Here is a 24,970-nt window from a genome sequence, read left to right as displayed (position 1 = left end):
ATTAACAAATGTACAGGACTTCCCCCATCATATATATATATATATATACTTATATTTATGTATTTTTTGAGTGGAGCTGTGATGCAAAATTGTTGTTTTCCTCTCTTATCCAGGCTGTGGTTTAGACTTCCTTCTCATTGCAGAAGATATGTCTTTTGTTTAGTTTTTTTTGTACTGCAGAGGAATCTAGGGTGTGATCCATCAAATCAAAGCCTTGCTAGTGGACAGTGTTTGAGGCGAGTACATTTGGGACCAGTTCAGAAAGAATCTAAGTGTTTTGGAGCTCAGTACACACAGCTTGGGGATGTATGCAATATGGTTCTGCTCTGGTGACCAGAAGCTTGCCAGGGTTAGCCTGCCAACCAGAGAGGAAGGAACAGGGGTGCTAATAACCAAGAGACCTGGGTAACTATGAGGTTTCCCTCCATATTTGTGATTATGAAGATGGTGGCTGGTTAGGTATTGAGAGAGCTGAGTTTAAGATCAAGAGAGAGTCTCAGAATGGCAGGAGTTTGAGCATTCTGAGAACTCTTTGCTTCCCACACAATCTCCAGAGAAGATGCTGTCATTCCATGGGGAAACCCATTATTATTTCTGACAGAGGAATAATAAGACCTAATGCTTTAATTTACAGTTGTGGGCATGTTTGAATTAGATGCAAGGCAGAAACACAAAACAGTACTTACCAGAATTCAAACCATCTCCCTCCCTTACAAAAACGAATACCCCCTCCAAAAAACCAGAACAACAAACAAACAACAGCAACAATAACCAAGAAACCATTTTATGTATCAAGTGCTAATGGGCCCATTAGAGTTATGGTTGTATTGGGTTTCCATTTTACATTTCTGTTATCAGGTATTTCTAACAGGTGGTGTGTGCTTTCAAGCCAGAGGAAATTACGTTAAACAAAAAGTGAGAGATAAAACATTACAATTGCAATCTATTATTTAGAATGGACTGAAATAAAATAAGATAAAAGGAAGATAATGTTTCTGATAATATTATGTATTGTTATATCTTAAAATAATTTAAAAATATATATGTGTATATATTGCATTATCATCACTTTTATTAGAATTTGGGTTCTAAAAGCAAGAAAAGGAAGCACTTATTCTGAAGGGGAAACAAAACCAGCAAAAGTGGCTAGCATGAATGCTGTCTTAGAAGTGATATGCTGCACATACCATACTGTTGACATCTGACTTCAGCATCTTGTCTTAACTCATGACTGCTGCATAATAAGTACAGTTAGATGTCATTCTATTCTGTAATTGTACAGATTCTTGCTCTCCTCACAACTATTTCATATTTTTCACTTCAGCTGGTTATCTCTGAAAATATTTCCCTAAACTAAAAATGTCCTGGAATAAATTCCTTGGTCTGTGAAATTTCAGCTTAAAAATGTATTATGTGTTTGTGTCTGAATGGTGTATACCAGGTGAGTGAAATGTCCTTGGAGGCCATAAGAGAGCATCATATTCTCTGTAACTGGAGTTGCAGGTGCTGGGGACCAAATTCAGCTCCTTGGCAAAAGCAGAAATTACTCTTAATCACTGAACATCTCTCCAGTCCCCTTAACACATTTCAAAGGAAGTGCAGAATATTTTTTCATGGAACTAGGTTTAGTTTAATTTCCTTTAAATCTTCACAGAAAATATGAAATGGGATCACAGAATCCAAATTCATAATTTCATATAAAAGGCTAGATTTTCAGTATCACAGAGGGTTCAGATACAAGGGCTTGAGAGGCAAGTGGGAAGCTTGCAGACTCAGCTAGTGATAATTTGCCTCTTTATAACACCTTTGCCTTGAGTAATCCCACTGAGCTGAATTTACACACCCCTCAAATACAGGGAAAATGAGATCATTAAATTTTAACCATGCGCATGCTGCATCTAATTAGAAGGTGTCTTGTCTTAACTCATGACTGCTGCACACTAAATTCAGGTACCTGGGTTTTCTATTCTAGTTCTATAATCTGGGCTTCTGTGCAAAGTGGAGCATTCAGACGAATGTGGGAAGGAGTGGCCCTTAATTCTCAAGTGATGACTTGAGTAAACTATGTGTGTACATGTGTGTGCATAAGTATGTGCAATGTGTAATTTGAAAGAGCAGAAAGGCAACACCTTTGTGATTAGACTCCTGGAGTAGTGTGAGTGAGAATGGCTCCATGTTTGAAATCTTGGTCTCCAGTTGGTAGAACTCTTTGGGAAGGATTAGGAGGTTTGGTCTTAATGGAGGAGGTGTGTCGTTGGGGAGCAGGTTTTGGGGTTTCAAAAGCCCAGGACATTTCCAGTTTGCTTTCTCTGATGTGAGCTCAGAGCTGTTTCTGCTGTCATGTCTTCACTCCTCCATCATGGACTCCAACCTTCTGGAACCATAAGCCCAATTAGGTGCTTTCTTTTGTAAGTCGTCTGGTCATGGTGTTTTATCTCAACAATAAAAAGTAACTAAACAAGTCCCAAGACTTGGCTTCAAGGATGTTATAGCAAAAGAAAATTTCATGCACTGTGTGTTTCCCAGATCCTTGTTTCTTTGCTCTATTTCCCTGAAATTTTTTTGTGGTTCTAAGAGTCATCTCAATTAGAAAAACATAAAAGGTGTGATTCTCTTCCTGTGACTGCATCAGCCAGGAGACACTAATCTGAAACTCAGAGGATGCCTGTGGTGGTTAGGTGGCAGTACATCTGATAATTGGAGGCGGGGATGCTCACACAGTTCCACCTGGCTACAGCTCTAACCAAAAGTCAATGAGCCACAAATTACACTCCAAAGTGACTGACTCACATGGCGTGGGGGAGGGATATCAAGTGAAGCTTTATAAAAGCTAAATTGAGGAGCGTGGGGTGTTTCTCACTGATTGTGGATTTCTGAGTTGAGTGAGTAAAGTAAGAGTTGGAGAGCTGCAGGCACGTCTCATTTTACCTAGACAGGGTGTGGCTGATTTCTTAATAAGTTTTGATTCTCAATAAAATGAAGACATTGAAGTTGGTTGTTAAATTTCAAGACTAGTTTCTGATTCAACTGATCATATGAATACATGTGGTTTAAAAAAACATTTGAAGGTGTGTGTGTAGTCTCTCTCTCTCTCTCTCTCTCTCTCTCTCTCTCTCTCTCTGTGTATGTCTGTCTGCATAGACTAGAAGAGGGATGGAGGTGGAGTTACGGATGGTTGTAAGCTGCTGGATGTAGGTGCTGGAAGCTGAACTTAGGTCCTCTGGAAGATCCTCAAGTTTTTTTCCCTGCTGACACCTCATATATATTTTATAATCATCTATTTAGATTGGTGTGCAAACACCAGCCATATCAGAGGAGAGAAGGTCTACTTAGAATGAGGAGGTGGAAAGCTTCTTTGTAGATCAGAGTTTAATAAGTCATGGTTGTTTAGTAGATTAATTCAAAGCTCCTTCCTCCCCTTGCATGGGCTCCATGGAGGAGTTGTTTTCTTTATCTCCTTTTTTCTTGGGCAGATCCTTCACCAATGGGATCAAGATAATGGTGTCTTCATTTGTAAGGCTGAGAAGGAATCTGATATAGAAATAATCTAACAATGTTGATAAAACGGTTCATGATAAAGGCATTTGCCACCAAACCTGAAGACCTGAGTTCAATCCCTGGAATTCACATGGTGGAAGGCAAAAAAACCTCCCATGGAAGTTGTCTTCTGACCTTAACGCACCCTGTGTGGCATACTCACCCTCCCTTATAAAGCAAGTAAAGATAAAAAGTGGACTAATTAAATGAGGGGATAATGGGGGGGGCTGGGGGGAGGGTACGGGAGGAGGGGCGGGAAAGGGAGAGGGAAAAAAGTGGACTAATTGACATCATAAAAATTTAAAGAAAAATTACATGAACTTGTTAAATTGAATATTTTTGTAGGAAGTGTATTGTAGTGTATTAGTCACTCACTTGTTTAATAACACCACACAATATTTCTTTGAGGAAGAATGGGCAACTTCTCCAACAAAACTGTAAAACAGAGAAAATGTATTCAAGACTCATTTTGTTAAAAATAACAATACTTATTTTTCCTTCTAATAACCTACCTAAGGACATTCTTTTCTGTTTGAGTGTTATGATGCATGTTTCTATCAATCATTTGCCTATCAACTATACCATCTATCTACCATGTATCTATTTGTCCATTATCTATTTACCTATAATTTAATTATCCACCATATGTCTCTCTCATCTACCTATGCATGTCAGATATCTGTAAATCAATTATCTGTTATCTATTATCTATCATCCATCCATCCATCATCCATCATCCATCCATCCATCCATCTGTATCAATCATCTATCTTCCACCATCTTTTCTCTTCTTCCCCTCCTCTTCTTGCTGTTCCTCCTCCTTCTTCCTTTACTTTCATTGATTTCTGCTGCAGGCAGACACAATTTGGATCCTGGCACTTGCCTCTTCTTTGCAGTCATCTTACAGGCAAAAGCTTAAGCTCCTTCCAACAATCACTCCTAGGTTATCTGAGAACATTTGCAATTAAAGTGTCATTTCTAAGGCTGAGCCAATTAGAACTGAGGGCCATTTTGCCTGCCTTTATGCTTTGGTGTATCTGACTATTAAGATTCGTAGAATCCCAACTTGATATTATTTTAATACTGACCCTTTTTCAGTCCAAGAGTTCTTAAACACCCATGAAACACCTCCATCAACCCAAGGAGCTGTTTTAGAAAAACGGGGAAGAACAAAAATTAAACAGCCATCTTATGGACAAGGTGCTTTTGCAGCCTTTGCTAATTTGCTAGAAGAAATACAAATGTATTATATACAGATGATAAAAGGGCTGAAAGAGAAATCAGAGAAACATCACCCTTTACAATTGCCACAAACAACATAAAATACCTTGGGATAACGCTAACCAAACAAGTGAAAGACCTGTATCGTAAGAACTTTGAATCTTTAAAGAAAGAAATTAAAGAAGCCCTCAGAAAATGGAAAGATCTCCCATGCTCTTGGATAGGTAGGATCAATGTAGTAAAAATGGCAATCCTGCCAAAAGCAATCTACAGATTCAATGCTATCCCCATTAAAATCCCAGCACAATTCTTCACAGACCTTGAAAGAACAATAATCAATTTTGTATGGAAAAACAAAAGACCCAGGATAGCCAAAACAACCCTGTTCAACAAGGCAACGTCCGGAGGCATCACCATCCCTGACCTCAAGCTCTATTATAGAGCTATAGTCCTGAAAACAGCTTGGTATTGGCACAAAAATAGACAGGTAGACCAATGGAATCGAATTGAAAATCCGGGTATTAACCCACACACGTACGAACATCTGATCTTTGACAAAGAAGCTAAAAATATACAATGGAATAAAGAAAGCATCTTCAACAAATGGTGCTGGCATAACTGGAGACTGGCATGTAGAAGAATGCGGATCGATCCATGTTTATCGCCATGCACAAAACTTAAGTCCAAATGGATCAAAGACCTCAACATAAATCCAGCCACACTGAACCTCATAGAAGAGAAAGTGGGTGGTACCCTTGAACGAATTGGTACAGGAGACAGCTTCCTGAACATAACACCAGTAGCACAGACAGTGAGATCAACAATTAATAAATGGGACCTACTGAAACTGAGAAGCTTCTGTAAGGCAAAGGACACAGTCAGCAAGACAAAAAGGCAGCCCACAGAATGGGAAAAAATATTCACTAATCCCACATCTGACAGAGGGTTGATCTCCAAAATTTACAAAGAACTCAAGAAGCAAGTCTCCAAAACAGCAAAGGACCCAATTAAAAAGTGGGCTGCAGAACTAAATAGAGAGTTTTCAATACAGGAGTCTAAAATGGCTGAGAGGCACTTGAGAAAGTGCTCAACATCCTTAGCCATCCGGGAAATGCAAATCAAAACAACTCTGAGATACCATCTCACTCCTGTCAGAATGGCTAAAATCAAAAACACCAATGACAATTTATGCTGGAGAGGATGTGGTGAAAGGGGGACACTCCTCCATTGCTGGTGGGAGTGCCAACTGGTTCAGCCACTTTGGAAAGCAGTATGGAGATTCCTCAGAAAAATGGGAATAAACCTACCACAAGACCCAGCAACTCCACTCTTAGGTATATATCCAAAAGAGGCCCATTCATACAACAAAGATGTCTGTTCCACTATGTTCATAGCAGCTTTATTTGTAATAGCCAGAACTTGGAAGCAATCTAGATGTCCCTCACCCGAAGAGTGGATAGAGAAAATGTGGTACATCTACACAATGGAGTACTATTCAGCAGAAAAAAATAATGGAATCATGAGATTCGCAGGCAAATGGATGACACTAGAAGAAACCATCCTGAGTGAGGTAACCCAGTCACAAAAAGAGAAACATGGCATGTACTCTCTCATATATGGATTTTAGACATAGATCTGGGGAGTGCCAGCCTACAATCCTATTGCCAGAGAGTCTGGGAAACAGAAACTACATTTAGTGGCTGGTTAAGTACTGAGCTGAACTCAAGAAAGCCAGTATCAGAGAGGGAGGACTGATGATCAAAGGGATTAAGACTGGGCTGGTTTAACCCCCAGAAACAGCTGACCAGACAAAGGTTAACTCTTGAATCCCAGGCATCAGCCTGGGAATCCAGCATGGGACTGATCAAGACCCCCTGAATCTGGGTGTCAGTGAGGAGGCCTAGGTAATCTATTGAGCCTTGGGCAGCAGATCAGTACCCATACCAAGTATACACACGGACTTTGGACTCCCATAGAACAATGTGAGGTGCACTCTCACCCTGAACTCTTGGGGAAGGGTCTAGGCCCTGCCCTATATGAAATGACAAACTATGGACACCCCCATGGAGGGCCTCACCCTCCCTGGGGGAATGAGGGGATAACGGGGGGGGATGGGGGGAGGGCACGGGAGGAGGGGAGGGAAAAGGAGAGGGACCTGGAACTGACTTGTGAAGCAACCTTGTTTCTTATCTAAATTAAAAAAAAAGAATAAAAAATCATTATTGATTAAAAAAAGAAATACAAATGTAATCTAAACATATTAAATATCCAAGGTGATTATCAGATTGAAAATGAATTATAAAGAAATACCAATAGTTTTGACTTGCTACACAATCTATCCTTGTTTATTTTTAAACATGGAAAAACTGAATTATTAGCCTGCACTCCAGCCTCTAGTACCTCTCTCAGGTCTGAGGAGAGGCTGAGATGGGTCCACAGCAAAGGAGACATCCTGGGAGCACCATGAGGCTGAGGAGTGAAAGGTACCAGGAATGGAGTTTTCTCTTTCAGTTAACAGCTGCTTAAGCAGCTTTCTTGGGAATGCTTTTACAGAAAAACTCAGGTCAACCTATACCAGGTCAACTCCCTGCCTTGAAGAATGAGCGTATGGGATTTCATTCAGCACAAAATGCAACGCTCTTCACACAGAAATCAATCAATATGTGCTGTTGACTGGTGCCTGACTTTACTTAATGTCTACCCTTTATGTGACTCAAACTGCTTTGACAGTACAGGTTTCACTGGTTCACTGCTGTTGAATATAAGGCAGTTCCTTCTTCACAATTATGCAAATGTGACAAAAGGTGGGGGGAGTAGATACCTACTTGGCTTCTGTCCCTTGTCCACACTGGCCAGGCCTTATTTTCTGTTTAGAATGTAGTTTCCTTCATACCAAATGAGGTATTTGAAACTGGATACTTCTGCAGTGAAGGTTTCTCTTATTTCTAATGTAAGGTTTGAGAGCTAATGGTGATCTTGCCTCAAAAAAATCTCTCTGTAGTGTTATGCCACCTTAGTCATTGTCATCAGGCTCCACCTGGATGATGCTGAGCGTTTTACAACCATGATTGCCTTGGACACACACACTAAGTGCTGGAGGCAGCTGATCCTGCCTTCTTTTTCTGTGAGGTAAAAGGCATGGAGGGTCTAAACATCTTGCTAAGATGGTACAGCATGAACAATGAGGTGCTGATTATTTTCTATTCCCTGGTGTTGCAAATTCTTAAAAAAATATTTTCTCTCCTTTTTATCTCCTCCAATCTCACCTTCTTCCAACCAAACACACATGCACATGCATGTTCCAAAGTCTGCCTTATTGGAAGACTGAAGATACTGTACCCATAAAATTCTGAGCTTCCAAACCTAGCTGATGAGCTATTGACAGATACTGGCTAGTTAGAGAGAAAAAGTCAGTGTTTAAAAGAGTACCTGGATCTCCCAAGAAAAGAGAAATAGAATATAGTGTTATGGAGAGATAGATGGGAAACTAGAATAAGAAGACTAAGCGTAGAGCAAGATGGGAGAGCAGGGTAAAGGCAGTAGCTTGGGGAGGGACAAATAACATTAAAGACCCTTTAAAAATTGTATAGGAACTTACTGCTGTAGAAGATGCCTAAAATATATACACATATGAAAGGAATTTAAACAGAGTCAGCATGTAATGGGAGATGCCATGCCCCAAGGAGACATCCTATGCTACCAAGAAACCTTCTAGTATTGAGAATGGGTTACATCATTTTGAATCCTTGGCCAAAGGGGGGGGGCTTAGGTCCCTCAAACATCACAGGATATTGCCAACACAATTGGTTGTTATTTTAAACCTTATGGTATTTCTGAGGATGAATTGATGTCCACATAGAAGCTTCACCCCTACTGACTAGCATTCATGGTATTTGAAGTTACTCTGCACACTGAATACTTCACTCTGCAATCTTCACTTTGTAGTCTGTACTGAAAGAGAAAGGTAATCATCAATATCATCCAACTACAAGCCCCCTGACCTACAACAGCCACTTGCCTGCAATAAATACTGGGACACAAGTGGAATACATGTTATGGGAGTAACCAACCACTGTTTGATTGGATTTAATGCATACTCCATGATATGGAACCAACAGGAACCTGATACTGCTAAAGTGGCCAAGAACCAAGACTAGATAGGATGGTCATGGGCCATAGGGGAAAAACTTAATACTATTATTCTGCTAAAGGAACACAACAATAAATTATCTCCTAATAACTTATTACTATAATCATAGATCCAAGCCTTACTCAACACTCATCATAGAAACTTCTTTTTTTGCAGTGAATAGTAATTAACACAGAGATCCAAAAGTGTACATACCCAGAGAAAGACTTTGGAAGACTTAGTCCTTAATGGGATGCCTTCATCAAACCCTTCCCCCAAGGCTGAGGGATTTATGTGGAAATGGAGGTGGAAAGATTATAAAAGGTAGAGGTAGTGGTGGGAGACTTCAAGAAAACAGTGTCTTCTAGATTCAACAGGACTGATATACATACAGACTCACAGAGACTATGGTACCACTTATAGAACCTGCATAGGTTCAAGACAGATGAGTTTCTAGCACTAAGAAGGGGAAGTGGACAGGGGGTCCCACACCTAACCAAGAAGCTACATAGTGGCCAAGATAAAAATCAGTTTCCTCCAATGGAGTGTCACTGGGTATATCAAACACTTTTCAGAGTCCATTCCCAGGAGTTTGTGTGTGTGTGGGGGGGGGACAGGGGAGCTTATGTTTTGTTCTAGCATTTTTGTCTCATTGGGGTTTTGTGGATTTGTTTTGATTTTCACTTTTCATTTGCTTTTAGAGAGAGAGAGAGAACATGAAGTTGGGCAGGTAGGGAGGTGAGGTGGTAAGAAGCAACTGGGAGAAGTTAGGAGAGGGAAAACTATGATGAAAATACACTGTACAAAACATTTTCAAATGAAAACCAAGGTGTGACCGTTGGTCAGCCGACCATGCTTCAGAGGCTGTCCTTACTAAATGCATGTATGTGCACCACAAATTGAACTCATTGGTTGTTAATAAGATGAAGCAAGAGAAGAACATAGGTCAAATTTAGTAGAAGTTAGAGTGAGGGAAGGAAGGGGTGAACATTATCAAGATATGTTCTACACACATATGGAATACTATAAAGAACAAAGAAAAAACACCTAAAACTGGAATCAAACCCAAGCTATTAATTTAGAGGAACAGTTAATTCAACCTACCCCATATTCACTTACCTTGAGATATAACCCATTACAAAAATTTTCTTCTTCCCACCCTAGAGTGTTCCAATTTATGTAAGTGAAGAGGTCTCAAATTATCTAAGTGCCTTGAGTTATCCGGATGACAAGATTGATTTTCATGTGTGACAAGTGTAATCGGTCTCATTACTTTATAGTCACACCTCACGTTCTCCTAAATTACCAAGCTGGGATGAGACAAGAACACGGGATTATTCTCTGAAGGAAACCTCATCTGAATCGATGTTTTATTTGGTTGGGGTCTCTGATAAGTATTGATTCATAGATTGTTGGACTATTTTCAGTCTCTATCAGGTTTCTTAGAACATAACTCATAATTAAACTTTTGGGAAGTGGAGGAAATTCCTTTAGAATTAATATTAACAATCAGTTGTCACAAAGATAGCCTTTGGAAGGAAGAAAAATTTACTGTCTAAATATTTGGATTTGAATGTAAATGTGTTACTTCCCCCAGATAATGGGCCCACTGCAAAGATAAGCAAAGAGTCCCCGTGTTATTAGCTTTTCATCAATAACTACAGAGATCATATTGGTTGCCTTTTTATTCATATTATGTCTTGGATGGTCTTGTGGCCTTGTGTCTTCAGATCTGTGTTAAGTGGGGGACCAGCTGTATGGATGGAATTGACCTTTCCTAAGCTCTTTCCCCTAATATAAACCTTAGAGATGAAAATCGGAAGAACACTGGGCAGGCAGATCACATAAAGCTAACTAACATCTCTTATTTGTTCTCTGGTTGAGAAAATTAGACGCAGATATGCTGTGAGTCACATTGTCATGAATGCTTACTTCCCATGGAGCAAACAAAAAAATCTAGGCAGTCAGCAACTTAGAATCCACTAGTGGTACCCACAAGCCACAGCCAGAAGCAAAGGAGAGGATAAAATGAAGAAGACAGCTAACATCTTAGAGTTCAAACTGCTGGGTGCCCTCCAGCCATGGCCAGAAGCAAAGGAGATACTGGAGAGAGGCATAGTCAGCATCTTAGAGATCACCAAGTGGTACCCAGGAGCTGTGGCTAGAAGCAAAGGAGAGGATGGAAGGGCAGGCATAGTTGGCATCTTACAGATCACCCAGTGTACCTAGGAGCTGTGACTGGAAGAAAATGAGAGAATGGAAAGGTAGCAAAGAAACAAGGGTCCATAACACAGCTCTCCTTGACAGGTATAAGATTAAATATACCAACTTGATGAGGGCAGGTCTGGGATGGGGCATGGGAGATGGCAGGTTTGAAGGCTATGGGGACTAGAACACACACCTTTATGAGAGCTGATCAACTACCACAGTCCTATTCTTCGTCCTTTGCTGTCTCATGCATTTTCTTACCCTGTAGGAGGCTTACCTGGCACAGATGAGTTTTGAAAAACTGCCCTGTCAGCAAGTTGGCAAGTTATTACCTTGTTAATTAGGGTCGCTGATCACTAATAATTCAACCAATAACATGGTATTTTTTTAACAAGGCATTTACTGCATTTATTTCCTTTGGCAAGAGCTATAATAAATACAATGACGTTTATTAATTTATGAAGCTTTTATCTAATATAAATGCATTTGCCACAGCCCTAAATTTTCTTCGTCTCCATAACCATATCCTACTGCCCTTGTGTTTTTCTAGCTCCGACATACACACTTTCTCTGACCCCACGAAGCCTCATCAGGAGCAATGCCCATCTTACAAGATGCTGTAAGAATGAAAGGACATAATGTATAGGAAATTGACCTGGATATACACAGGAATTTAGTAATAGAGAAAAGTAAATTATTCAATAATGATGTTGAAACAATAGGATATGAAAAACAAAACATGTATTTTATCCCTACTTCACTTTAGCGTACATACATTTCAGATGATTTAAATATTTAATTATCTTTATGATCATAACTGTATTAGAGGAAAACATGGGCCCCATCTTTACTTCGCTTAACATAATTATAGCAAAAAAACCCTTTGTAATTCTGGTTATAACGATTCTATCTGGGGCCTGGAGAACTGATTGAGCAGTTAAGAGCTTGTGTTGATTGTATGGAGGACTCAAGCTTCATTCCTAGCACTTATTTTGAACATCTCACAGCTTTCTGTAACTCCAGCTTCAGTGGATCCAAAGCCCTCTTCTGGCCCTTGCAGGTACCTGCATTTATATGGCACACACAGGTACAAAAATATACACATGCACATAAATAAGATTAAATATTAAAATTCTATTTAGGAAATATTTCATAAGCATGGAAAGAAAAGTGAGAAGGAATATCTTAAATTTTACCACAAAGGAAATATTTTCTTTTATTATTATTATTTTTTATTTAGGTTAGAAACAATCTTGTTTCACATGTCAATCCCAGCTCCCTCTCCCTCCCCTCCTCCCATCCCTCCTCATTAGGTCCCCCAGACCCCCACCCAATCTTCAGTCCGATCCCCAAGGAGGGTGAGGCACTCCATGGTGGATCTCCAGTAACTGTCATTTCATCCAGGGCAGGGGCTAGGCCCTCCCCCAAGAGTCCCGGCTTAGAGAGCTTCCCATATTGTGGCATGGACACTTAAGGTCTATTTGTACGCCAGGGATAAATACTACCCAAGGCCCCATAGATTGCCTAGGCCTCCTAACTGCCACCCACATTCAGGGGGTCTGGGTCAGTCCCATGCTTTTTACACAGCCATCAATATTTTCTTATAATATGTAAACCCCTGAGTTTTGGTGAGATAAACAACCAGTAATCCAAAATAAAAATTGGCAGATTACATGAACAGTTTACAGAGAAGAAAATACAAAAGACTCATGATGTCACCAACTTTTGCTGAAGAGAAAGTTGCCGAGTTCATTATTCTGAAGATAATGCAGTCCTCAAGGTTCCTGACTGTTAGCATTGTGCTGTATATGCCTGGTATATAAATAAACCAACTAGCTTTTCATACTCGAATGAAACTTGGAGCTATGTGAATGTGACCTGTAGAGATGGATAGAGATGTGTGAGCTATAACACACTGGGAAACAGGTCTGTTCGGTCATGTTAATTTGTCATGTCTGTTTAGTTTCCTTAAAGCTAGTAGAAATTTTGCAGCCTTCTTCTACCTCTCCTAAATTTTGAAGAGTTAAAGCTACCACAAAGTCCCACAAAATTCTGTAGACCTCTGAGAGTTCTTGCTCCACACATATCCATTATTACAGTCTCACTTGTGTATACAATTCTTACCTTTTTATAACAACAACAATAAAAATAATAACAATAGGTATAGACAGGTAGTTGACAGATATGGATGTTTCCTGGTTTTTTTGTATATGGTGGCATACTGGACATTTGTTCTTTTTTTCTTTGCTGTTCACCAGTGAGTCCATATCAGGTTACAGACTCTGTTCCCATGCTTTTGGGTGAGTATGTAGTATCCACATGAAGGTGAAACATTTAATTCAAGTAACTCTAATGTTACACATCAGAGTTACTGCCAGTATTTGTTGTTCTGAAATTCCACAATGAATAACTTTGTGCATTTGTTGTCACAGAAGTACAGACTTTCAGAATAAATTATTGGTTTTTGAGGTACATTTGTCCTCGAGGTGTGTGATATTTTTATGTGTTCCAGATGTGGTGAGTAACCAGTACACCTAAATAACAGAAGCAACCATGAGTCTGCTAAAATATTACTGGGAAGTATTTTATTAGAACCAAAACACAAATAAATAATATACTATCACCCAGGTTTCCTTTCTGATTTTTTTGGTTTGATATTTGTCAAAACACAAAGGGATGTATTACTGCCCTATGGCCACTATTTACAGATGTACACAGTGCAGGTCAGTTCAGGCACGAGAGAAGCCAAGGATATTGATGGTGCAGAAATCCAACACCCAGCCTATCCACAGGGATTCTGAAGCTCTGCAGGGCTGTATTGTGCAGCCTGAGGATCCACAGGAAGTCAGGAACCCCAGAGAGTCACTTTACCCTCTTTGTAAATGCATTCTTCATTCATTTCTAAGTGGTTGTTTCGGGTTGGCTCAAGAACACAGCAAACAGCACATTCAGCATGAATTTCGTTTATTTTGCTTGTGTCAAGGGCATTTTGTGGGTGCTTTGTTCTTATTTGATAGGGGTCCAGAGGAAGCCTGATAGTTGGTATCCAGAAGCAATGCATAGATTGACCGGTTCCACCTTTGATCCTGTACCCTTGCTTGCCTTTTCTCTGAATCTCCTGTTCTTTGCAGTTCACACTCGGAGTTCTGTGTATACTGTTGTAGTGTAGTGCAGCCCTGAGAATAGGGATATGGAAGTACTTGGCCACATTTGGAAGCATAAGGGTCCCTGATTTCTCCTCATATGTTCCTCCACCCTCCCAACTTCTTCAGTTCAGCAGAATTTGCTGCAGAAACCAGAGCTCTCTACAAACCCCTTAGAATACTTCCCATATTTCTTCTTAGGCTCACAAAAATTCTCATTGTTCCCTTGGATCCAGGCTTTTGAATCCTAAATACTAAAACAGTGTCATCTGTCTTTCCAGGCAATGTGTACAGACTGACTGATGGCTAACATGTTAAAGGAGAAACATGCCTGTGATGACTAGACAAGTGATCATACTCCAGTGCTCTGACTCCTTGCTTCCCATTCATGTGCCTCCCCAAACTGGGAGAGAGAAAACCACCTGCTAAGAGAGCCCCGCAAATTACCTTGTTTTCGACATCACCTACTACAGGGCGACGGAGCAGCAGAAGCTTCAATGTGTTTCTCCGGTCTCCTGTGCCCATCCCTGTCTATTGCTCCTGATCATTTCTCACTCCAAAGCTCAAAGTTTGATCTCTAGAGACAGCTAGAGCTGAAACTAAATCTTAGCTTTACAAGGAAAATGAGATCTTACACATACTTTCAGCATCTCTAAAATGGGCTGACAACACCCTCACATAGATTAATATGTGTTTCCTGTGCCTTTCATGCTGTAGAGGGCCCATCTTTCCACACTTCTGCTCTCTTTGTTCCTGTGTTCTCTCTTCCTATACTTATATATTGTTCAAATATTATCATTAATATCAATAAAAATAGAATGACAAAAATAACCCCACAAACCCTTAACCACTTATTATTTTCACTTTCCAGGTTTCATTTTTGTTTAGCCATGAAGGGTAGCCTTTAGCACAAAGGAATATTCTTTGAATGATATTTGTATTAGTGAACATCAATATTCTTAGAGAGTAAACAAAAGAATATTCCCCATTTCCATTTTTAAGTCTTGAGTTTGGGGGTTTGGGGTGGGGACTGTTCAGGTGATGGGAAGAAGAGAAGGAAGAAAAGAGATGAAGTGGAATGGTGTGGATAAAATGAGGGTAATAACCACACAGCCTGGAGGTTCTGGCTTGACTTGAAGTATAGAAAACTCTTCTTTGAGATAATTTCCCTTCTTTCTTATCCTCTGCACCAGGATAAATTCTCTTTTCAGATTGTGATTACGGATTAATTTATGACTTCCTTTAATTGTCTGAGCAATGCAGGGTTAATGTCCTGGTGAGTAAAGTTCTTTTACTTTATGAGAGCAATCACTTAATGAAAATTAGGCTATTACTTTTTATCTCCCTCTCTTTGGCAATGCCTGATGGAACCATGGGACACTTCTGCAAATTTCCCTCCCCTTGTCTTGGGTTAGGGACTAGATCTTTATTTGGCCTTGACACTTTGTAGACTTCCTGACAGCCTATCACATGATTGAGGTCAGAAGTACCACCTAGTGGATTGGGTTAGGATAGGATATCACACATTAACTCCCAGCAGATGTGGCTGCCTGCGCAGAACCTGCACCAAGTCAAGATAGTCAGACTGGGGAGACTCTCACAAAGGGGAGATATTGGCAGCTGATGGCTGTATGATGGAGGAAGAGTTACTTTACTTTGGGAATGTGGCACTTAGTATGATTGTCCAGGCCCCTGTGGATGGTGCCACATCCATTCAAGAGCAGTCAGCAAGCATTATGTGGACTCAATGTGATACTGATGATGATAATAATTAGATTTCAGTAACAATGCATTTTCATATATGCATACATATATGTATATATATAAAGATTTGCTATAACTTATTTTCTTTTATTTCATTCTTATATTATTCATAGAAACACTGACTTCGGGTGATATGTGTAACCAAGTATATTATCCATGAATTTTGTTTTCAGGAGTGAAGAGTGCTACAAAATATGGCTTTGAAACATGCGTCAAGACTGGTTGACCTCAATGTTATATAACCTTTTTAAGATAAATCACATTATTATGAGAATGAGTTTAAAATAAGACGTATTACACATAATAATAACAAAGGAATAAAACTGCCCTTGCTGTAGGCCAGGCAGCCTAGGTGTACTCATGTAATTCTGCAAACAACTAAAAGGTCAGCTACATCCCTGTCAGACCAGGGAAACTCCTTTCCCAGCAGTCTGTAGTTTCTGTGTCTCTTTTAAGTATCTAAAATTGATAGGTTGGTTTGTTGTTACTTCAAACATATGCCACTATGAAAACTTTCTTGGCTGTTATTTTGGTGGTAAATTATTATTGGATCTTTGTTCTAAGATCATTTATTTATTTATTTATTTATTTATTTATTTATTTATTTTATGTGTATGGATGTGCCATATACATGCTGTGCCAGTGGAGGTCAGAAGAGGGTATCAGGGCCCTTGGATCTGGAATTACAGATTGTTGAGAGCTGTCATGTGGGTGCTGGGAACCAAACCTGAATGAGTAACAGCAGCCAGTGCTTTAACTGCTTGTCATCACCAGTCCCATTATTGGATCTTAAGAGGTATTCATAAGTTTGGAAAGTCACACTGTGGTGATGGTTCATAGTGATATGGTCTTTAAAAAACACTTCTACATCAGTCTGTGTTAGTTTGAATACCAGCACCCATGAATACCTCTTAAGAGATAGTCATCAGTTTGGAAAGTCACACTGTGGTGATGGCTCATGGTAATAAGGTTTTAAAAAACACATCTACATCAGTTTGTGTTGGTACAAGAAAAGCATCTAACCACATTGCTGGATTTCCTAGTGTGATCATCCCAGGGTGCTCAGACAGTGAAATACAGACTGTTTTATTATAGCTTACTTTCTTTTATTTTTTTAAAATTACAACTAGGGTGTTACGTTGATTTAAAAATGCTTGTGTGGGAAAGTTATGTTATCCAATAATTTTATTGCAGGGGAAGGTGCTAGAGAATACTTGTTATAAAAGGGAATTTGGACCCCATAGTCTTGAGAAGTACATGTCTCATGAATAATTATTACAGCAACCAATAGATGGGGGGGTGTCCTTCCGTATATATGTTTCTTTTATTGGTTGATGAATAAACCACTGTTTGGCCAATAGAGGCAGGAAGATAGAAGATAGACAGAGCTAGGAGAAGAGGAGAATTCTAGGAAAGGTAGGGAGGGAGAGACCATGAGGAGATGCCATGTAGAGACTGGGAGGATAAGATGCACCAAGTGTTGTCTAGTAAGATAAAGCCATGTAGAAATTAGTAATTATGGGTTAATAATTAAGACAGAGCTAGCCTTCAGCCAACTCTTTAGTAATTAATATAGCATTTTGCATGCTTATTGGGGGCTGAAGCAGCGGTGGAACCTGGTGGGACAAGAAACCTCCAGCAGCAATCAATCACTCACATTTGTGGTAGGAGCCATGGCCTGCATAAAGAAAGTGGGATGGTGTGAGTCCTCTGGTTTATGCTGCCTTGGGTGGGATGGGTCTCCTCTCCTTGCAAGTATATGCAGATGGGGAAGACTACAGCTTCTGTTGGGATGGACAATGCCCAGAGCATCTGAGGTGACAGGGCATAGATAATGTCAGACTGGACTATAAAAATAGGTATCTTAGACATATTCCCTTTGAGGAAAAAACAAAGACCCCATAGCCCCAGGAAGATGCTGTTTCTATATTTGTGTGACAGACACTTTTTGAGCATCTCCTCTCCATCAGGGTCTTTTGGATGTGCCGCAGAGTAAAATAGACAACTATCTATGGCATTCTGAGGTTGAACCTGATGCCAGGAAGCCAGGTTGCAAACAAATAAAGTCTGCCTAAAGGACCAAGGCCTCAAAATGGAGGAAGGCTTTAGAAAAGACTGTGTCACATCAAGAAGCTGAGGAGGCCAAGAGGTCTGGGAAGAGAGATGTTTTCATCAGTAGGGCAAATGTATGGAGTGTTTCCCACACAGCTGGGTAAACCCGGCCATGAGCTTCTCCTCTCAAATCCCCATGCTCACTCTCCACTTCTGCTGTTTATTTTCCTGATATTTCAGTCAGTTTGGCATCCTATTCCTAGACAACCCACTGGCTTCATCCTTTCCCCTGTCCTTTTTTTAACCTAAAGTTTGTTTTCATTTAAATTAGAAACAAGCTTGTTTTACATGTCAGTGCAAGTTCCCTCTCCCTTCCCTCCTACCCTGTTCCCAATGAACCTCCTATCCCATGCCCTTTCTGCTCCCCAGGGAGAGTGAGGCCTTCCATGGGGGATCTTCAAAGTCTGTCATATCATTTGGAGCAGGGCCTACACCCTCCCCCATGTGTCTAGGCTGAGAGAGTATTCCTCTATGTGGAATGGGCTCCCAAAGTCCATTCGTGTATTAGAGATAAATACTGATCCACTACCAGAAGCCCCATAGATTGCCCAGACCTCCGAAGTAACATTCATGTTCAGGGGCTCTGGATCATTCCTATGCTGGCCTCCAGCTGCCAGTCTGGGGCCCATGAGCTCCCCTTGTTCAGCTGTTTCTGTAGGTTTCTCCAGCCTGATCTTGACCCCTTTGCTTATCACTCCTCCCTCTCTACTACTAGATTCCAGAGGTCAGCTCAGGATTTAGTTGTGGGTGTCTGCTTCTGCTTCCATCAGCTACTGGATGAAGGCTCTAGGATAGTCATCAATCTCATTATTGGGGAAGGGCATTTAAGGTAGACTCTCCACTATTGTTTAGATTCTTAGTTGGAGTCATCCTTGTAGATATATGGACATTTCCCTAGTGGCAGATTTCTCTTTAAACCTATAATAGCTCCTCTATTAAGGTATCTCTTTTGTTGCTCTCCACTATCCTTCACTGACTCAATCTTCCTGCTCCCTGATGTCTCCTCTCCCCTCCTGTTTCTCCTAACTCCCTCTCCCCTCCCCCATGCTCCCAATTAGCTCAGGAAATCTTGTCCCTTTCTTCTTCTCCAGGGTACCATGTATGTTTCTCTTAGGATCCTCCTTGTTTCCTAGCTTCTATGGTAGTATAAATTGTAGGCTGGTAATCCTTTACTGTATGTCTAAAATCCACATATGAGTGAGTACATACAATGTTTGTCTTTTTATGACTGGGTTACCTCACTCAGGATGGTTTCTTCTAGTGCCATCCATTTGCTGGCAAATTTCAAAATGTCGTTATTTTTTTTTTTCACTGAGTAGTACTCAGTGAAATGTACCACATTTTCTTTATCCATTCTTCAGCTGAGGGGCATCTAGGTTGCTTTCAGGTTCTGGATACTACAAATGATGCTGCTATAGACATAGTTGAACAGATGTATTTGTTGTATGAATGTGCATCTTTTGGGTATATGCCTAAGAGTAGAATTGCTGGATCTTATGTCAGACTGATTCCCATTTTCCTGAGGAACCACCATACTGATTTCCAAAGTGGCTGTACAAGTTTACACAGTCACCAGCAGTGGAGGAGTGTTCCCCTTTCTCCACATCCTCTTCAGCATAAACTGTCATTCTTGGTTTTGATTTTGGCCATTCTGACAAGTGCAAAATGCTATCTCAGAGTTGTTTTGATTTGCATTTCCCTAATGAATAAGGATGTTGAGCACTTAAGTGTCTTTCAGCCATTTTCTCTATTGTGAATTCTCTATTTAGTTCTGTACCCCACTTTTTAATTGGATTATTTGGTGTTTTGGTGACAAGCTTCTTGAGTTCTTTGTGTATTTTGGAAATTAGACTTCTGTCAGATATGGGATTGGTGATTATTTTTCCCATTTTGTGGGCTGCCATTTTGTCTTGTTGACTGTGTCCTTTGCCTTACAGAAGCTTCTCAGTTTCAGGAGATCCCATTTATTAATTGTCGATCTCAGTGTTGCTGCTACCAGTGCTATGTTCAGGAAACAGTCTCCTGTACCAATCCATTCGAGAGTATCTCCTGCTTTCTCTTCTAAGATGTTCAGTGTGACTGTATTTCTGTTGAGGTCTTTGATCCATTTAGACTTAATTTTTGTGAATGGCTATAGACATGGATCTATCTGTATTCTTCTACATGTCAGCATCCAGTTATGCCAGCACCATTTGTTGAAGATGCTTTCTTTTTTCCATTGTATATTTTTAGCTTCTTTGTCAAAGATCAGATGTTTATACATGTGTGGGTTAATATCAGGGTTTTCAATGATTCCATTGGTCTACCTGTCTATTTTTGTGCCAATACCAAGCTCTTTTCAAGACTATAGCTCTATAATAGAGCTTGAAGTCAGTTGATGGTGATGTCTCTGGAGGATCCTTTATTGTTCAAGGTTGTTTTGGTTATCCTGGCTCTTTTGTTTTTCCATATAAGTTGAATATTGTTCTTTCAAGGTCTGTGAAGAATTGTGCTGGGATTTTGATGGGATTGCATTGAATCTGTAGATTATTTTTGGCAAGATTGTCGTTTTACTATGTTTATCCTACCTATCCAAGAGCATGAGAGATCTTTCCATTTTCTGGTATCTTCTTTAATTTTTTACTTTAAAGACTCAAAGTTCTTGTTATACAGGTCTTTCACTTGTTTGGTTAGCATTATCCAAAGGTATTTTATGTTGTTTGTGGAAATTGTGAAGGGTGATGTTTCTCTGATTTCTTTCTCAGCCTGTTTATCATCTGTATATAGTAGGGCTACTGGTTTTGTATCTTGCCACTTTGCTGAAGGTGTTTATCAGTTGTAGGAGTTCTCTGGTAGAATTTTTTTGGGTCACTTATGTAAACTATCATATCATCTGTAAATAATGAACGTTTGACTTCTCTCTTGCAATTTGTATCCCCTTGATCTCCTTTTGTTGTCTTATTGTTCTAGCTAGAACTTCAAGTACAATATTGAAGAGATATGGAGGAAACACGTTGAGTTTCTCTCCATTTCATTTGATGTTGGCTGTTGGTTTGCTGTACATTGGTGTTACTATGTTTATGTATGTTCCTGTTATACCTGATCTCTTCAGGACCTTTGTCATGAAGGGGTGTTCGATTTTGTCAAAGGCTTTTTAAGCATCTAGTGAGATGATCATGTGATTTTTCTTTTTCAGTTTTTTTTTATGGAGAATTACATTGATGGATTTTTCTATGTTGAACCATCCCTGCATCCCTGAGATGAAGCCTACTTGATCATGGTGGATGAGTTTTCTGATTTGATTTGCCAGTATTTTATTGAGTATTTTTGCATCAATGTTCATGAGAGATATTGGTCTGTAGTTCTCTTTCTTAGTTGTGTCTTTGTATGGCTTGTGTACCAAGGTAGTCGAAACCTTGTATAAAGAGTTTGGCAATAACCCTTTTGCTTCTATTGTATGGAATATTTTGAGATTGGTATTAGCTGTTCTTTGAATTTCTGACCGAATTCTGTACTGAAACTATCTGGCCCTGGGCTTTTTTTGGTTGGGAGACTTTTGATAACTGCTTCTATTTCATTAGGGGTTATAGGTCTATTTAAATTGCTTATCTGTTCTTGATTTAATTTTGCTAAGTGATATCTATCCAGAAAATTGTCCATTTCCTTTAGATTTTCGAATTTTGTGGAATACAGGTTTAGAGGTGTATTCGTTTGTGTTTGGATGGAATGTTCTATATATGTCATTTACATCCAATTGGGTAATAACTTCTATTACTTCCTTTGTTTCTTAGTTGGGTTTCTGTCTGGTGGTCCTGTCTAGTGGTCAGAGTGGGGTGTTGAAATCTCCTACTATAGGTGTGTGAGGCTTTATGTGTGATTTGAGTTTTAGTAATGTTTCTTTTATGAATGTGGGTGTGTTTGTACTTGGGGCATAGATGTTCAGAATTGAGACTTCATCTTGATGGATTTCTCCTGTGATGAATATCAAATGATCTCCTTCATTGATTTTAATTTAAAGTCTAATTTGCTAAATATTAGAATTGCTACGTCAGCTTGTTTCTTGGATCCGTTTGATTGGAAAATCTTTTTCCAGCCCTCAATTCTGAGGTACAGTCTGTCTTTGAAGTTGAGGTGTGTTTCTTGTATGCAGCAGAAAGATGGATTCTTATTCATTCTGTTAGCCTGTGTCTTTTTATGGGCAAGTTAAGACCATTAATATTGAGGGATATTAATGACCTGTGATTGCTCATTCTTGTTTGTTTAGGAATTGTTGCTGGTGATAGAGTTGCGTGTGGATTTCCACTCCATTTTTCTTTTGGCTGTTTGTAAAGTGGAATTATCTATTGCCTATGTTTTTGTGAGCATAGTTACCTTCCTTAGGTTGAAGTTTTCCTTCCAGTACTTTCTGTAGGGCTGGATTAGTGGATATGTATTGTTTAAATCTTGTTTTGTCATGCAATATCTCCATCTATAGTGATTGAAAGCTTTGCTGGGTATAGTAGTCTGGGCTGGCATCCGTGGTCTCTTGGTGTAGGTGCGATATCTATCCAGGACCTTCTGGCTTTCAGAGTTTCCATGGAGAAGTCCAGTGTGTTTCTGGTAGGTTTGCATTTATATGTTACTTGGTCTTTTTCCTTTGCTGCTCTTAATATTCTTTCTTTATTCTGTATATTTGGTGTTTTGAATACTATGTGGCAAGGGGACGTTTTTGTGGTCCACTCTATTTGGTGTTCTGTAGGCTTCTTGTACTTTGATTGACATTCCTTTTTTTAGGTTGGGAAACTTTTCTTCTGTGATCTCGTTGAATATGTTTTCTGCACCTTTGAGTTGGGTTTCATCCCCTTCTTCTATCACTATTATTCTTAGATTTGGCCCTTTCAAGGTGTCTCATATTTCCTGGATATTTTGTGTTACAGATTAGTTGGATTTAAGATTTTCTTTGGTCGGTGAATCTATTTCTCCTAGTGAATCTTCAATGCCTGAGATTTTTCTGTACCAATTCTGTTGGTTATGCTTGCATCTATAGTTCCTGATTGATTACTCATCTTTTCTAATTCCAACATTCCTTCAGACTATTATTGTCTCTATTTCAGCTTTCCAACTTTGTAGTGTTTGAATTGTTTCTTGCAATTTTTGGTTTGTCTTTTCTTCCATTTCTTTAAAGGATTTTTTCATTTCCTCTTTTAGGGTCTCTATCATCTTCATGAAGTTGCTTTTAAGGTTGTTCTTTTCTGCTTCATCTGTGTTGTGATGTTTAGGTCTTGCTGGTGTACAGTCCCTAGACTCTGGTGGCATCATATTGGTTTTTCTTTTGTTGAATGTGTTCTTTTATTGTCATCTTCCCATCCCTTCCTCCAGTGTGTACAGGTGAGTTCTCTTCCTTTCCTGGTGTGTCTCTTCCAGTGGGTGCAAGCAGGTCCAATGCTATGATGGGTCTCATGGTGGGTGCAGATGGTTCTGAGGCACTCCCTCTCTCAGTGAGTGGGAGCTGGATTAGCACAGTGGTTTCAGTAGACTCCAGGTTGCTTGGAGAGCCTGGGTCAAGTCAACCTGTCTGCAGTCCCCAGGCTAGGAGATCCCAGAGAGGGCAAGTTGAAGGAATGGGCCCAAGGCAGGGCTGGAGCTTACCTCTGCCCTCTGCCCTGAGAGGGGTGGGAACAGACCAGCACTCCCAGCAGGCTACTGGTTGTTTGATCCTCCAGGGGCCAGTTGACCTGGCTGCAGTCCCCAGGCTAGGAGCCCATAGCAAATTTTATAAAGGAACATATTTAATTGGGGGCACACTTACAGTTTCAGAGGTTTAGTTCATTATCATCATGGCATGACATCCTGGCATACAGGCAGACATATTGCTGGAGAAGGGGCTGAGAGTTAATATATCTTGGTCTGCAGGAAACAGGAAGTGAACTGAACCACTGGGTGTGGCTTGAACATATATGAGACCTCAAATCCTGCCTCCACAGTGACATACTTCCTCCAACAAGGCTATGCATATTCCTAAGAGTGTTTCTCCCTTTGAGTTTATGGGGAGCAATTACATTCAAACTACCATGCCCTCCCATATAACTTCAGCTCATTCCCACTAGATTGCTCTTTTTGTAGTGTGAATCTACACATGTGACTCCTCAACAACATTTTGAAACTTTAACTTTTACTTATAAGCTTTGGATTATTGATTGTGCTGATCAGTGGCTCCCTTGATTGTACCCAACCTCACCTTCTCAATTTCTCCCTTGATGCTAACTTTGAGAGACCCCATTCCCAATAAAAACAAATTCCTGCTGCCAACTGTGAGGATGTTTTTTGGTTTTCTTTCTCAACCCCTTTCTTTAGGTGTCTTTCCATCAAACTGCCCCTCCTAACCATAAGACTCATACATCCTATATTTTAGGATCACTTCTCCATCCCTGTGACATGTTCACAGATCTCCTATACATATAAAGTTGTGATCTCCTCCTTATTAGATGGCAAGTGTGAATCACAGTAGCCTTCTGGAGGGAGAAGCAGGGAGACAAGCTCCACTGATACTGGGAGCTATGCAAGAATCATAAGCTAACCATATAGTGTGGAGCACAGGGGGGTAAGTAGTGTAAAATCTATGAAAAACTTGAAATCTCACACTGTCCCTGCTCCACAGCTTGTAATTTATTAAATGAAACATACAGAATGGAATGGCATATAATTAAATTCTGGATGTTATTTGTTATCAGAGAAAATATGATTTCATATTTTATACTGATTAATTCATTTTATTTGACAATTTCATATCTGCATATAATCTATTCTGTTTATACTCTTTCTCAACCCTGTGGGTCCCTCTGATCCATGCCAGCTTCCCTTCTCTCCACTGAACCCATTTTGATAAGTTGTTGAATGC

This window comes from Mesocricetus auratus, unplaced genomic scaffold (assembly GCF_017639785.1).
Source record: "Mesocricetus auratus isolate SY011 unplaced genomic scaffold, BCM_Maur_2.0 Super-Scaffold_100691, whole genome shotgun sequence".
NCBI lineage: Eukaryota > Metazoa > Chordata > Mammalia > Rodentia > Cricetidae > Mesocricetus > Mesocricetus auratus.
Note: the sequence above shows the minus strand (reverse complement) of the source record.